Source organism: Rhinopithecus bieti, unplaced genomic scaffold, assembly GCF_001698545.2.
Source record: "Rhinopithecus bieti isolate Rb0 unplaced genomic scaffold, ASM169854v2 scaffold_7509, whole genome shotgun sequence".
NCBI classification, from domain to species: Eukaryota; Metazoa; Chordata; class Mammalia; order Primates; family Cercopithecidae; genus Rhinopithecus; species Rhinopithecus bieti.
This window is the reverse complement of record NW_016805750.1, coordinates 694,322-709,270: the sequence shown is the minus strand read 5'-3', so window position 1 is coordinate 709,270 and position 14,949 is coordinate 694,322. Positions and strand designations below refer to the sequence as shown.

Below are 14,949 nucleotides of genomic sequence, written 5' to 3'. Positions count from 1 at the left end.
TAGGTCCTCTCTGACTCCAGATCTAGAAATTGGCATAGGTCCTCTCCGACTCCAGATCTAGAAATTGGCATAGGTCCTCTCCAACTCCAGATCTAGAAACTGGCATAGTTCCTCTCTGAATCCAGATCTAGAAACTGGCATAGGTCCTCTCTGAATCCAGATCTAGAAACTGGCATAAGTCCTCTATGAATCCAGATTCTCCTGCCTTTCTGGCATTTCTGTTTCCTTTCCTGGTGGACCAGGGGCTTGTTCTAATCTCAGAGACCTTTCTCACGTCGGCATATCCTCCCCTCAGCACTCCTCAACCTCCTCACCTGTGTTCCATATTGATAATGATCAGTGCAAAAACAAGTTTCAGTGTGGAGGTTTAAACAGGTCCAACATAGAAATGGGGGCTTCAGAGGGAATCCGTACCAGACCACCCAGAGACCCCAGGATTTCTTTAGTGTGCCAACTGCTGGCTCTGAAGGACTGTTGCTGCTTCCTGGATTTGTCACCAGAAGTCCCCGTGCGGTTTTAACAACTCCATGAAGGGAAGTTCCAAGCCTGAGGTGTTTTTATTTTGTCGTTCTTTTTTCCCCTTGACCCCACTGTCAGCTGTAAGACTCCTGGACTCGAGGGTCATGGTCCTGGCCTTAGGCAGGATGGTGTCCACCCCTTCTGTGACCCCTGCAGACTCTGACAGGAAAGTTCAAGGGGGACAGAGAGTCACTGAGGAGGGACTGCCCAGGGGAAGGACAAGATAGAAAGGGCCATGCAGAAGATCAGGGTAAATCCTAAAAAAGGGGTAAATCCTAAAAAGTCTGGGAGGGCCACGTCATGAGGAAGGGCAAAAGGAATTGCCCTTCTATAGAAGCTCATTGCCAGGCAGAGGCAATCACAGATGAGGGCGCATTCCCAAGTTCTCTTCACAGAAAAGGGCAGGTCCTTGGGGTTCCCTTGACAGAAAAGGCCAGGTCCTGGGGTTTCCCTCACAGAGGACGGTGGGTCCCTAAGAGGACCTGACAGAGAAGGGCGGGTGCCCAGGGGCTCCCCCTCACAGAAAAGGACAGGTCCCCAGGGCTCCCCTCACAGAAAAGGGTGAATTTCTGGGGTTCCTCACACAAAGGAGGGAGGGTCCCCAGGATTTCCCTCAGAGAAAAGGGTGGGTCTCCAGGTCTTTCCTCACAAAAGAGAGCTTATCCCTGGGTTCCTCTCACAGAAAATGGTGGGTCCTTAGGGCTTTCTTCACAGAGGAGGTCAGGTCCTTGGGTTTCCCCTCACAGAAACTGGTGGGTCCCTACGGCTTCTGTCACAGCAGAGGGTGGGTTCTCAGGGTTCCACTCACAACACAGAGCAGGTCCCCAGGGCTCCCCTGACAGAGTTGGGTGGGTCTTCAGGGTTCCTTTCCCAGTAAAGGGTGGGTCCCCAGGTCTTTCCTCACAGAAGAGGGCTGGTCTCCAGGGCTCCCCTCACTGAAAATGGTGAATCCTTTCTTCATAGAAGAGGTCGAGTCTTGGGGTTCCCCTTAGACAAATGCGTGGGTCCTCAGGCCTCCCCTGACAGAGAAGGGCGGGTCCTCAGAGTTTCCCTCACAGATGAGGGCAGGTTTCTGCAGTTCCCCTCACAGAGGATGGTGGATCCGTAGGGCTTCCCTCACAAAAGAAGGCCGATCCAGGGGCTTCCTTCACAGAGGAGGGCAGGTCCCCATGCCTTCCCTCACAGAGGAGGGTGGGTTTCCAGGGTTCTGGGGTTCCACATACAGAAAAGTGTGGGTCCCCATCTCCTGGCTCGAGACACCCTTTCTCCAGCAACAATAATAAAGCTCATCTTGGGGTACCAGAGTGTTCCTGATTCCTGAGACTGGGTCATGTGCAGTGTGTAGGAACCTGCCCACTGGGAGAGGAACCAAACAAAGACCATGGAAAATCTTGAGGCAGGCAGGGAACACAGTGCATGTGTGTAAGTGTAAGTGTGTGTGAGAGACAGACTGTGAGTGCATGTGTGTGACTGTGTGTGTGCTTGTGCATTTCTATGTGTGAGTGTGTTAAGTGTGTATGTATGCATGTATGTGAGTGTGCATGTGTCTGTGCATGTTGGGTGTGTATGTGTGAGAGAGTGCATGTGCGAGTGAGCGCCTGTGAGTGCCTCTGTGTGTGTGTGTTTTATATGCACTTGTCAGGAAAGGCTTCACTGACAAGCTGTTACCCAAGCCAGGACCTGAGATATTAAGGGAGGGAGCATTTCATGAAGACTGAGGAAGCCACCAAATAATTGTAGGAAAAAGTCCCTGAGAGTGAGGTGTGGTGGGGACGGGGGAAGTGGTGCTTTAGAAAGGGCAGGTCAGGCCCCTCACTGAAGTAGGCAGATCAGACTTCCCTTCCTCCTGCTGTTTTAATCTAGGATGTTTCTGGTTTTAAGTGGTTAAATGTTCCTTTAAATTGGTTTATCCTTATATTTAACAGTATTTTGGCAACCAACACGTAGATCTCTATTTTTTGGTTTAAGAAACTAGAGATACAAAAAAAAAAAAAAAAAAAAAAAATATAAAAAACTAATATAATAGGCTACAAATGCCAAAGACCATTTTATTTTAATTTAAGAAAATAATCTCAACTTTTATTTTAGATTAAGGGGTGCAGATGCAGGTTTGTTACATGGGTATACTACACAATGCTGAGGTTTGTGCCACAAATGATCCCGTCACCCACATAGTGAGCATGGTACCCAATGGATGATTTTTCAGCCCCCCTCTTTTCCTGCCCCATTTAGTAGTTCCCAGCGTCTGTTGCTCTCATCCTTATGACCATGTGTAACCAATGTTCAGCTCCCACTTACAAGTGAAAATATGTAATATTTAGCTTTCTGTTCCTGTGTTAATTCACTTAGGATAATGGCATCCATTTCCATCCATGTTACAGCAGAGGACATAATCTCATTCTTTTTTATGGCTGCAGGGTACTCCATGGCATATATGTCCCACACTGTCTTTATTCAGTTTACCATACATTGATTCCATGTCTTTGTTATTGTGAATAGTGCTTCAGTGAACACATGAATGCGTGTGTCTTTTTGATAAAATGAATTATTTCTCTTTGGGTATACACCCAGTAGTGGGGTTGCTGGATCAAATGGTTCTGTCTTTAGTTTCCAAAGACCACTTTGAATCCCACTTGAGTTATTTTATTTTCAGCTTATCTTAAAACCTAAAGGTATTAGTTTGTTCTCCTGTTGCTATAAAAAAATAACTGAGACTGGGGTCATTTGATTTTTGAAATGGAGTCTTACTTTGTTGCCCAGGCTGGAGTGCAGTGGCACAATCTTGGCTCACTGCGACCTCCGCCTCCTGGGATGAAGTGATCCTCCTGCCTCAGCCTCCCAAGTAGCTGGGGCTACAGGCATGTGCCACCATGTCTGGCTAATTTTTGCATTTTTAGTAGAGACGGGGTTTGCCACACTGGCCAGGCTGGTCTCAAACTCCTGACCTCAAGTGATCACACCACTGTACTCCAGCCTGAGCAACAGAGCAAGACCTTGCTTCATTAATAATAATGATAACACAAAATATCCGTGGAGAAAGATGGCCATCCAGAGAGGGGAACCATACAGTCTGCTGCCCAGGACTAGGGCAAAAACAAAGGGCTCTTATGAACCAGACCAACTGCCTTCAGTCTCTACCCAGGGAGGGTGAGCCATTTATCCAGCCATACAGCTCATTAAATGCAGAGCTGAGGCGCAAGCAGGACCCCTAGATACCGAGCTGGTGTTCCCCTTCCTACCACGGGGCCCTGGCAGACAGTTTTTACTCCTGCCATGAAGCTCTGGAGCCAGAGAGAGGAGTCCCCTGCTTGTCCTGGGGCAGGAAAGAGAAAGGCAAAATCCTGAGAGCTCTTACCCTGAGCTGAAGTCCTGGACTCACAGTCAAGGTCTGGGCCCCGTGCACCACGTGGGTCCTAGTTAACGGGCAGTTGTAGCAGATGCCATCAGGGTCCTCCCATCTTCCCACAGGACTCCTCATTCCGGTGCTCTCTGCTCTGACTTCCAACAGCCAGGACCTGCGTTCTTTTGCCTGAAGCCTTTCCCTGGTTGTTAGGACCCTACCAAGTTTGAAGTGACTGAGCATCAGCACCCTTAGGAGCAGCCTAAAAATGACCTATGGGGGCCAGTGGAGAAATACCCCAGCTCGCTGGCCCTTAACTGGGAAAACTTTGTGTGCCCTCCCAGAGTTCCCCATGGGAACCCACCCATGGTGGTGGCTGGCTCCATAGCATACACCTGATTGGTGGTTTTCCCTTTCCTTCCTAATTTCATCTAAATAAACCACTTGCCCTCAAATCTTCATCTCAAGATCTGCTTCTGGGGAACCTACACTAAGATCCTCTTACGTATACAAGAGGATGAAGGCTCCTAAACATGTCTCTCTCAGTGTTCTCTGATGATAGCTGTTCCAACCATGAGAAAATCAGAGCTAACTTAACAGACGTTTATTGAGCACCTAGTATCTGTCAGTCACTTTATCAAATGCAGAAAGAGCCAGACAGGAAAGCATGACACAAGGTTACTGCTCTGGGGAGACATTCTAGCTGTGAGTGTTGTCTTAAGCACCTCAAAGGTAAAACAACTGCCTAACAAAGAAAATATGGAAAGGGCATTTGTCAAGGAAAAATCAAACTTCTCTTTTCCTCTACTCTCACATTCAACACAGACCACTTCTGTGGCCAGATGCATGGGCATCCTCCCACACACCGAGCAATTCTCCAGCAGACACCAACTGGGTGTCCTGTATTTTAATTCAATGCTGACTCCTTCTACCTGGAGTTAGAGTCAGATCCCACAGTCTAAGGGCTCAGTCTCACAAGGCTGCTCCCACTTCAGATACCAATTGCAAGTAGTAAGTTGCCATCTCTGCGTCTGACCCATTAGCTGTAAGCTGGGATTCCCACCACTTCCTCGGGTTTGCTTAATTTGCTAGGACGGCTCACAGAACTCACGGAAGCATGTTTACTGGTTTATTATAAAGAATGTCGTAATGGACACAGATGGACAGCCAGAGGAGGAGAGTCACAGGGTAAGGTTTGGGTTGGAGCCTCCATGTCCTTTCTGGGTGTGCTCCCATCTCAGCACCTCCAAGTGTTCAACAACCCAGAAGTTCATCAAATCTTGTTGCTGAAGAGTTTTTTTTACAGAGCTTAGTCTCCAGTCTGCTCCCTACTCCTTCCCAGAGGTTTTCAAGGGGTTGAGGGTTCAACGCATTTGGCCTCTCTGGGGACCAGCCCCACCCTGAGAAGATCTAGGTGCCCTGGAAGTCCCTTCATTAGCATAAATTCAGGCGTCATGGAAAGGGGCTGATTAGGAAAAAGAAAAGATGCACCTATCACTCGCAAATTTTCAAGGGTCTTAGGAACTCTAAGATGAGAACTGGAAAAAAGCACGAGTGGATTCTTATCATACGTCAGAATGCACAACGTTAGTGCCCATCACTCCTGCCATTCTTATCATACGTCAGAATTCACAACGTTAGTGTCCATCACTCCTGCCACAGAACTCCTTACCTTAGTGTTCACTCACCACAGCATACCTTACATTCGTATTCACTCGCTTATTAGCTATTCATGTGTACATTTAACGGGCATTGGACTAGGCCACAGAGGCTCAGAAATAAATGACAAGGTGTGGGTCTTGCAGGGATTCCTGAGGATGTGAGAAGGAGGCGCACAGCCCTGGCGCGGGAGTTGGGGGTTTGGGGAAGGCAAGTTCAAGCAGAGCCTGTGGGAGCCCCGAGGGGCAACATGGATTTCCGGGGACAGGGAGCAGTAGGTTAATGGTTTTCCCTCTGTGATGTTTGTTTGCTTCGTGAATTAGGACTAATCTTTATAAAACCTATGCAAAGGCTTCCATGGTACTGTGAAAATCACCCACCATGGTTGTGAAGCTTCCAGGAAAACTCACACACACACAAACTCAATTTTAAACTATTAAAATGAGAGTTAATGAGATAATATATGTGAAATGCAACGTGGTATAGGTTGTATAAATTCAGGGAATAATTATGACTGTCATTCCTAATGCATCCATTCGTATGTTTGTGATTGCTCAATTCTTCAACGTTCTTCAGAGCTTTAATTTTTTTTTTTTTTCACTTTCTGCACGCTCCTCTTCTCATCCCAGTATGAAACCAGCAGACTCATTTTACAACCTTGTTTTGACAGAGGAGGCCCAAGAGCCTGGCCTCTTTCCCAAGCCACCATGGAGATTTCAGCTTTGGAAATGTGCCCAAAGCTCGTGGCTAGAATGACCTGCATGGAGTCCTAGGAAATGAGCAGCCTTGGACCCAACCCAGCCAGAAGGTCATTCCCCACCCACTGGTCTCCCCACTGTACTTTGGAGCCACAGTCACCTCCAGAGTGTCTTGGTTGCTACTGCTATTCTGGCCACTGTTTTTTCTTTCTTTTTTTTTTTTTTAAAGCCCCTGAGGAGGCACAGCTCTCCCGAGAAGAGCTAATTCCTTCTCTCACAGCAAGATAATTTGTATGAATTTTCACTAAATCTCACCACGGCCTTGACTCCCCACATGGAAGGGCAACTTTATTTGCCAGTTTCCAGGCTCTGGAAGACTGTGGATGCCACGAGCATCTCTTTTGTTTTTAAACACCATGAGAGGGTGGTGGGGATTTACAGGGACCATGTGGCAAGTACTTGAAACTTGTAAAGGTTCTTTTTATAAATGATTCTTTATCTGGTGACTGTTCACATTGTGGTTTCTAAATTTAGAGTCCCTTGCATTGTTGCTCACTGTATTTTTAATTGACAGATTTTTGTTGGCCATCTATTGAGCCCTCAGCTCTGGTTACTCAAGCACAGATGTAGAGAGTAGGTGTTTGCTTTGGGAAGTTTAGACTCTGGCAGGGGAGAGCCTGTGCGACACACCTGTCTGTCCCTCCCTCATAGCAGTGAATCGTGTGCTGCCTTGATTTAAGTGCTGGTCTCATCTGTGAACTGCCCAGGGACAAGGGACGTACCATTCTGTTCCTGCTCCTAGCCCACTGCCTGACGCAGAGCTCACACTCCGGAAATATGGGCCAAATGGATGGGGAAAGGTGTCTGTGGTGTATGTGGGTACTTTCTCCGGGGTATAGCACCACGTACTGGGTGTGCAGTTTTGGGTGAAGTGCAGCCCGGCAGCTGGGAATTGGCAGCCCTGATCACAGCCATTCCCCCAAATCCCCCAGCTGTATTCCCTTTTGCCCTAGCCTGTTAGGTAAGCAGTGGTACCATGGCATTTCCCAGAATGCTCTGAGGGAGGAAACACATCCCTGTATAATTCTCTCCTTTCGAAATTTGCTGTTTTGGCAGTATTGTGTCTCAACTGCAGGAAATCGGGCATGAAGGTTTATCACTCAGAGCTATTTTTCAGACTGAAGGACACATCCAGACAGCATCTTCAGAGCTGGCAGAGCACTGTGAAAGGAGCCATGGCTGCCATCAACTCCAGGCACTCACAGTGCCCAATGACGGTCTGGCCTGGTTCATGAGGCAGGAAGCTCAGGGCTTCCCAGGGGGTTAGGAATGCCCTTTGCAGGTTCCCACTGTGCGCCATGCACCATGCCAAATGGCCTTATCTCAGATATTCCATGCGGTCCTCACAGGCCCAGAGGCAGTCACTTTGTACTGTCAGCCTCATTCTCGTTTTGCAGATAAGATCCCTAAGGGTCATCCAACTGCAACCAGCAATCATTAAGTGTTTCCTAGGAACCTAGCAGAGTGCTAAGCCCTCCACCTGCATCATCCACCACTTTCAGGGCCTGCTGAGGTAAGGTAAGGGTGCTGCCCTGGGCGTGAAATGTAAGGAGACCCTCACTCTTAGACTTCTGCAAGTGCAGGCTGGCTACTGTCAGTTTTTGTACCCCAGGCACCTCTCTTGCCTCACCTTAGCATCTCCCCTTCCATGGGAAACATCCCTGCAAGGTAGAGATGCTTATGATCATTTACTGATGAGGAAATGAGGTTTGGAGAGTGGCTTCGCTTACCCAAGGACACAAAGGTTGCAGAGCCTAGAGTTAGCCTCCCAGTCCTACATCCCTAACCACTGTACAACCCAAGGTCATTCTGCAGGTGCATGATGGAGCTCATGATGGCCTCATGCTGCTTTGCTGAAACAGCCCAGATGCCACGTGAATGGGGCACTGGAGGTTAGAGTTTTTCAAGAATAGTTGGATGAGCAGAGGAGGGAAGGAGGAATGTTGATTACTTGGAAATGAAACCACAGGGGTGTGAAAAACAGTCGTCATGCACTGAGTTAACCTCTGGGTGGGGCCACAGGACCAGTTAAGTCATTGGTCTGGGGTGTGGGTGGTAGGGTCAGTTGGTTGCCAAAACTGCAAAAGTCTAAAAAGACATCTCAAAAGGGTTGTACGGTGGAGAGGGTCACAGGATCTAACTTTGTGTCCTCGGGTAAGCTAAGCCACTCTCCAAAGCTCATCCTCTCATCTGCAAATGAGCACAATCATCTCCACCTTGCAGGGTTGTTTTCTACAGAAGGGGAGATGCTAAGGTGAGGCAAGAGACATGCCCAGGGCACAAAAAAGACAACTTATTGGAGAGGTCCAATAGGAATTCACTTACACCTCCCACTGTTGTAGTTCTGCTATTTACTGTACTGTGTGATAGACGTAGCCTGTTGCTGCTGAATACTAGCATTGCTTTTGGAAAATTAAAATGCCTGTCATCTCTGAATGCACTAGAAAGAGGAAATCAGGAACACAAGGCCAAGCCTAAAACTTTAGTACTTCTCCATGCAGACTAGTGCATGTGTGAGAGGGCATCCAGTTTGTCTAGATAGTGATGCAGAGTGTTGGATCACTCATAACTGGCTATATTCTCCAGAAAGTCTAGTGAAAATGTTATGCCCTAAGTAACAGCAGAGTAACATGAAAACAAAGTTATTAAAAAGTGCCAGGCACTCTTAGTGCCTCCTCCGAGAGTTGTCAGGGTTATTTAGGTTGCTATATGTGGAAATGCTTCCAAGAATGCCTGGCACTTTCTTACTACTCTGTTTGTTCTTATTATTTGATGAATAGACATATTCAACACACACAGTGTTAAGAATGTGAAGTAATTATCAATATTTATGAATCCAAGGAATGTATATACTCACATGGATTTCCAGCTTCTATGAGAAGTCAGAAGTCTTGCCAGCGCTGGGTTGACATGTCCGAGTGGTCAGCAAGCTTCCTCCTGCTGCCTAGGTCTTTGGTCTTTCTCCCAGATGCTGAGGTCCTGCTCATCCATGCCACTTACCTGGCCCCGCAGAGCATATGAGTCTGCACCTCCTGATTTAGTGTTTGCTGCGCACCTGGCATAGGAGCCAGCAAGATGCAGTCACTACTTCTGAGTTGAAGCAACAAAAAAAATATCAGGCTAGGATATGAGTCTGGAGAGTGTGACCTGGAGTGAGTGCCTTGTGGGGAAAGTACACACCCTGGGCTGAGACTGGATGGACGCCCTTTGTCTAGCGTGTCTTCTGACTGTGGAAATCATAGGTCTCCACTCAAAGCTTTAGTCAAGGGAATGATGCCAGCTTGAAGGGGTGGCCTACTCTCTGACATGTCCTCACCTGTTAACTTACAGCACTTGAAACTATCCAGGTACTTGGCCACATCTTTCTGGTCATCTCTCAAGGACACATCATGCAAAGGACACAAAAAAGATGTCCCGTCTGGTCATTTGGCACAGGCAAGCTAAGCTGCTCCCCAGGGACACAAGGTCCTGCCAGGCTGACCCCTGCCCACCCTCCTGACCTTATTTCCTGCCTACTTTCACCCAGCCCCCAGGCCTCAGCCATACTGTTCCTCCCCCGTTCCAGGAAGTTGCAATTGTTTTCCCTCTCCCTGGCTCACTCTCCCCTGCACCCCCTTCTCATGGCTGCCTCATTCTCAGCTAAAATGTCCCCTCCTTAAACTGTTTCTGAACCCCAGTTCCTGTAACCACTTCTGCAAAGAATATGACAATCAGAGAAACTTAGTTTGGCTGACTCCATCTTGATTCTCATCTGCAGCCTGTCCTCGCCCATTCCTGGGTGCAGGCCAGGCTAACCATGGAAGGAATTTAGTTGATAGTTTAAAGTAAGGATGATAATAACCTTTCTCAAAACGAAGTCACCTTTAAAACAAGTGAGAGCCCACAAGATTAGGATTATGAGGCACTGAATTCTGCTAAGAGGTAGGCATAGTAACAATAACCAGCCACTGTTTCCAAGGTCACATTTGTGACTTACCCAGTTGCTCCTGTCGATAACATCACTATTGAAGGACCTAAGTTTGGCCTTTTGAGATGCCTTTTCAGACTTTTGCAGTTTTGGCAACCAACTGACTCCACCTAGACCCTTGACTCATGACTCAACTGGTCCTGTGGCCCCACTCAGAGATGAACTCAGTGCATGAGGACGGTATTTCACACCCCTATGATTTCATTCCTAACCAATCAACATTCCCCCTTCCCTCCCCTGCTCACTATTATTGAGAAACTCTAACCTCCACAAGGCTTTGGGGAGGATGATTTAAGTGATAACTCCCTCTTCCATGTGGCTGGCTTCATGTCTACTAAGCTTTCTTTACTGCAATACCACGGTCTCAGTGAATGGTTTTGTGGGTGCAGTGGGCAGGAAGAACTTGTCAAGCAATTAAACTCCTCATAGCTACTTCCTATCACATCACTATTTCATTTCTGCTGTGGCTCTTATCACCCACAGGAATTATTTCATTTACTGACTTTCTCCCCTCAGTATAGGTTTCCCCAGGCAGGAGCCTCAGTGCCTTGTTCACCTCTGATAACCCCGTGCTTGGAAGGTGTGTGGACACACAGCTTACAGAGTAGCGTGTGTGGATGAATGGTCTACATGTTTACCATTCAGTGTGCTTGGTCTGTTAAATGAATGCATGCATTGAGAAGAGTTTTATTTTAAGAGACAAACGTGTACCCAGCCAGTAGAGTAAGGACAGGATGCCTCAAGAAAAATGCAATCAAAGTGGGACGGCACATGGCAGGAGAGTCATTCATTCTATCCAGAAGATCAAGGGCTTCCTGGAGGAGACGGCATGAATCACCCATCTGAATCAAAAGAGATCAGCAGAAAGAAGGCAGCAAAATAAGCCTCCTTGAATGGATGTCTCTCAGGAAGCCATAAGTATGACTATCAAAGATCTCTTGACAGAAGTCTTTCCAGATTCCATGTGTCTGAAGAGTGTGTTGCTTCTGCCTCACGGAAATGAAGCAAGGTAGAAATCAAGATAGTAAGTAACTTTGCACGTTTCTCTGCCATTTTGAAGCACATTCAATACAATGTTATGCCATTGCTCTGCCCAGTTGATTTATGTTTCACTATAGGAAGCTACATATTCTATTTTCTATGCAGGTGAGTCCTTTCTGTTTGATTTATGGTTGACTCTATGCGGCATTTTTGGGGCCAGTCCTGGAAATCCAGGCAAGCAGTTCTTGCACAGGAATACAGATTCCCTCTGACAGCACCATTTCTATCACACAGTCGGATGTTATCTCAGTGCCATTTCATCCCTCTTGATTCCTTTGTTGGGAGCTTTAAAGCCTGCTATAATGAGAGAACAGTGTTCAGCATTCAGCACACACATGCACATCTACACACTCACACACACACACGTCAATTAATGAAGAAGCCTTGGTGTAAAATGTCTCTGCTTTTCCTGCCATGGTTGGATAAAGGTTTTTCTTGGCCTGTGACCTGATCTGTCTTCCCAGTTCTTTTTCCCTGTCTTAGGCAAACTTTTCCACATTTATTGAGTCAGGGATTTGTATACAGGGAATTTACTAAGAAAATATGCTCTAGGGAACCCCATAGGAAGTCAGGGAGTGGACTCAAAGAGGAGGAGCCCAGCAAAGATGGTGCTTCTGAAGTCACAGCTGTAGCCTGATGCTGAGGAGGACTCTGGGATATAAATTACACCTGGGAATTTGTGGGTGTGGCACAAACACACTTCCACCCTCTGCTCTTGAAGGTAAAGTGGCCCTAACCTGAAGGCAGTGTTTGGGCTGTAGGAAGATAAAGTGAATGAAAGCCGAGGGAAGGCATCCAGGAGATGGAGCAAAACACCAACACTGGCCCTTAGAGCTCATTCTCCTTCCTTTCCTTCCTCCCTCCTTCCCTGTCTCCCTCTTTCCCTCCCTCCCTCTTTCCTTTCAATTTCTAGGGGCAGGGAGGTTAATGCCAACAATCATAGCTAGTGTATTGCTTTTTATTTTTTCCAAAAAGCAAAAGAAAAAGCTAATCAGTTTACTGACAGAGAATCTGAGGCTCAGGAAAGCAAAACACCATAGTTAACCAAGGCCACATTGCAGCTCAGTGTCCCAGGCAGTCTTTGAACTGCACTGAGCAAAGTGGCTCCAGCACTTCACAGGTTGCCTGAGATGAAGCTGCTTCATCCGCTCAGGCATATGTGACATTTATGTGCACAATATGCACATTCCAGCAGACACCCACTTACGACATTCTTAATGATGTCACACACCTGCATGTAGCCCCTGGGACATTTCTCACCCTGGCCCAAGCAGTAGATCCTGTGATCTGACAGCTTCACTTTAATACATCTAATAAAATTAAATGGCATCATATAAAATTAAAGCCATAATTAAAAATTAATTAGCATGTACTATCTGGCAGCCTCAGTATCTACTGTAGTATCTTAAACACTACTCATATAGCTTTATTGATTGGAAAAAAAAGACGAAGTGCAAAATAAAACCAGCAAGCTAGCTGTCCACGGATGAAAGCAGCAGAACTGTCAAATTGCAAATGCTGCAACAAAGTGTCAGATCTGATGCTTTGGAAGCATGTTTTGGCAAGGGAAAGTCAGGGCAGAAGATATTGACCTCGACAATAAACATGCCTCTGAGAGCCCTTTATAGAAGAACAAATGTGGCCGGGTGCGGTGGCTCAAGCCTGTAATCCCAGCACTTTGGGAGGCCGAGACGGGCGGATCACGAGGTCAGGAGATCGAGACCATCCTGGCTAACACGGTGAAACCCCGTCTCTACTAAAAAAAAATACAAAAAACTAGCCGGGCGAGGTGGTGGGCGCCTGTAGTCCCAGCTACTTGGGAGGCTGAGGCAGGAGAATGGCGTGAACCCGGGAGGCGGAGCTTGCAGTGAGCTGAGATCTGGCCACTGCACTCCAGCCTGGGTGGCAGAGCGAGACTCCGTCTCAAAAAAAAAAAAAAAACAAATGTTTGCTTTAGGAACAAATGTTTGCTTTAGACACGGAATGTTGGTGGGGTTTTAACCCCCTTGGGGAGGTTTCAAGTGCATAAGAAGTCCAATCGTGAATATCAACAAAAAACCTAAATGTCTTTCTTTTCAATGGAACGGGAGGAAGTCAATAGTCAGAACTCACCTGGTCATCTTTCTCCACGTGGTTTGCTAATAGGGAATTGCAGACAGACAGAACATTTTTGTTTCAGACAAATGAACAAGGACATCACCTCTTATGTTTCCAGAGTACTCTTCATTTCTTTTCTACATTTGTAAACTTCCTGTAAGGTTGGTTTTCAATGTTTTGATTATTTGTTATGCATTAATAAAGAAGTAAGGCTGTTTTCCTGTTGTCATCATCAGCTCTACTAAGGCAGAAATATAAGTAAGCATTTTGTGCCTTCCCCCACTGCCCAAATAATTCTTAAACTTGGTTTATGCAAATGAGGTGCTAGAGAATTTTAGAAGATGATGGACCTTGAATTTTCTTAGGGAAGCTGAGTGTGGACCAGATGAGGAAACTATCAAACAGAGATGCGGAAACAAAGCTAGACCTCAATTAATCAAGTCAGTGTTGTTGGGATCCACCATTGGTAAGTACCATTTGCTGATGGCTGTCTGTGCCAGCCATGGTGTACTGTATGTAAATAGCTTGGTAAGATTGGCACTGATATTATCTTTATAAGGTGGATGGCGGCACCCAGGCTCAAAGCACATGTTACTTTCTTAATGGTCACATGGTTAGAAAAGATCAGCGGAAGGATGCAAATCTGGGTGACCTAACTTTGCCTCTGGAATGCTGCCCTCAACTTCTCCTTCAGTTCAGGACTGTGAAAAACTAATATATCAGGAGCTCTGAGATCCTAGTAAGAAATGCTGGTGTTAGACAAAGAACCAGGAGTGTTCATGGGGCTTCACTAACTCAAGTAGGAAAAGGTCAACCTTGTGCAGTGGTGTGATATCAGCTCATTGCAACCTCCGCCTCCCAGGTTCAAGCAATTCTCCTGTCTCAGTCTCCAGAGTAGCTGGGACTACATGCGCCCACCACCAGGCCCGGCTAAACTTTTGTATTTTTTTTTAGTAGAGACGGGGTTTCACTGTGTTAGCCAGGATGGTCTCGATCTGCTGACCTCGTGATCTGCCTGCCTTGGCCTCCCAAAGTGCTGGGATTACAGGCATGAGCCACTGTGCCCGGCCCGATAAGGTCAACCTTTATACACACATTTGATGCCGCCTTACTGCAGACAAAACACTAGAGGGAATTTTAACTCAAACTTCTTTATTGCTTTAGAGCTTTCAAAGCACTTTTACATGTCCCTGGTCCTTTGCTCCTCTGTGTTTGGCCTCTGGGGATACTGAGGCTCAGAGAAGTGAAACCTCATGGCCATGACTACTCAGCAAGAAAGTGACAGACCCAAGGTTTAAACTGTGGACTTCTGCTGTCAAATGCAGAGGTTCACAACCTGGTGTTTCCAAAAGAAGACTGCAAAGATATGGAGAAACAGTTACTGCATCTGTACCAAATGATGGCTCATGTTTAATTGTATGTATGGAAAACCCAGGTACAGATGATATGAATATGAGAATGCAACTCTACTTTCAAGGAACTTTTGACGTAACTATAGTGAAAACTACAGTGAGCATAAGTTCCAGGCATGGTGCAAAGCTCCCCGAGATGGTAGCAAAAATAAATAA

General features: G+C 46.7%; 3 long non-coding RNA genes across 3 annotated transcripts in view; 1 reads left to right on the top strand and 2 right to left on the bottom strand.

Moving 5' to 3' along the window:
- The window catches only part of LOC108530592 (uncharacterized), a 29,332-nt gene extending 19,157 nt beyond the window's left edge, over positions 1-10,175 (bottom strand). The window contains exons 1-2 of the long non-coding RNA XR_001885888.1: positions 10,118-10,175; positions 9,134-9,331 (exon numbers count right to left, since the gene is read on the bottom strand). This is a non-coding gene — a long non-coding RNA (uncharacterized LOC108530592). The remainder of the gene's footprint in view (positions 1-9,133; positions 9,332-10,117) is intronic.
- A 1,003-nt stretch (positions 10,176-11,178) lies between these two features.
- The window catches only part of LOC108530600 (uncharacterized), a 6,400-nt gene continuing 2,629 nt past the window's right edge, over positions 11,179-14,949 (top strand). The window contains exons 1-2 of the long non-coding RNA XR_001885894.1: positions 11,179-11,267; positions 13,747-13,847. This is a non-coding gene — a long non-coding RNA (uncharacterized LOC108530600). The remainder of the gene's footprint in view (positions 11,268-13,746; positions 13,848-14,949) is intronic.
- LOC108530601 (uncharacterized) overlaps positions 11,266-14,949 on the bottom strand; it is a 36,194-nt gene continuing 32,510 nt past the window's right edge. The window contains exons 5-6 of the long non-coding RNA XR_001885895.1: positions 13,397-13,535; positions 11,266-11,581 (exon numbers count right to left, since the gene is read on the bottom strand). This is a non-coding gene — a long non-coding RNA (uncharacterized LOC108530601). The remainder of the gene's footprint in view (positions 11,582-13,396; positions 13,536-14,949) is intronic.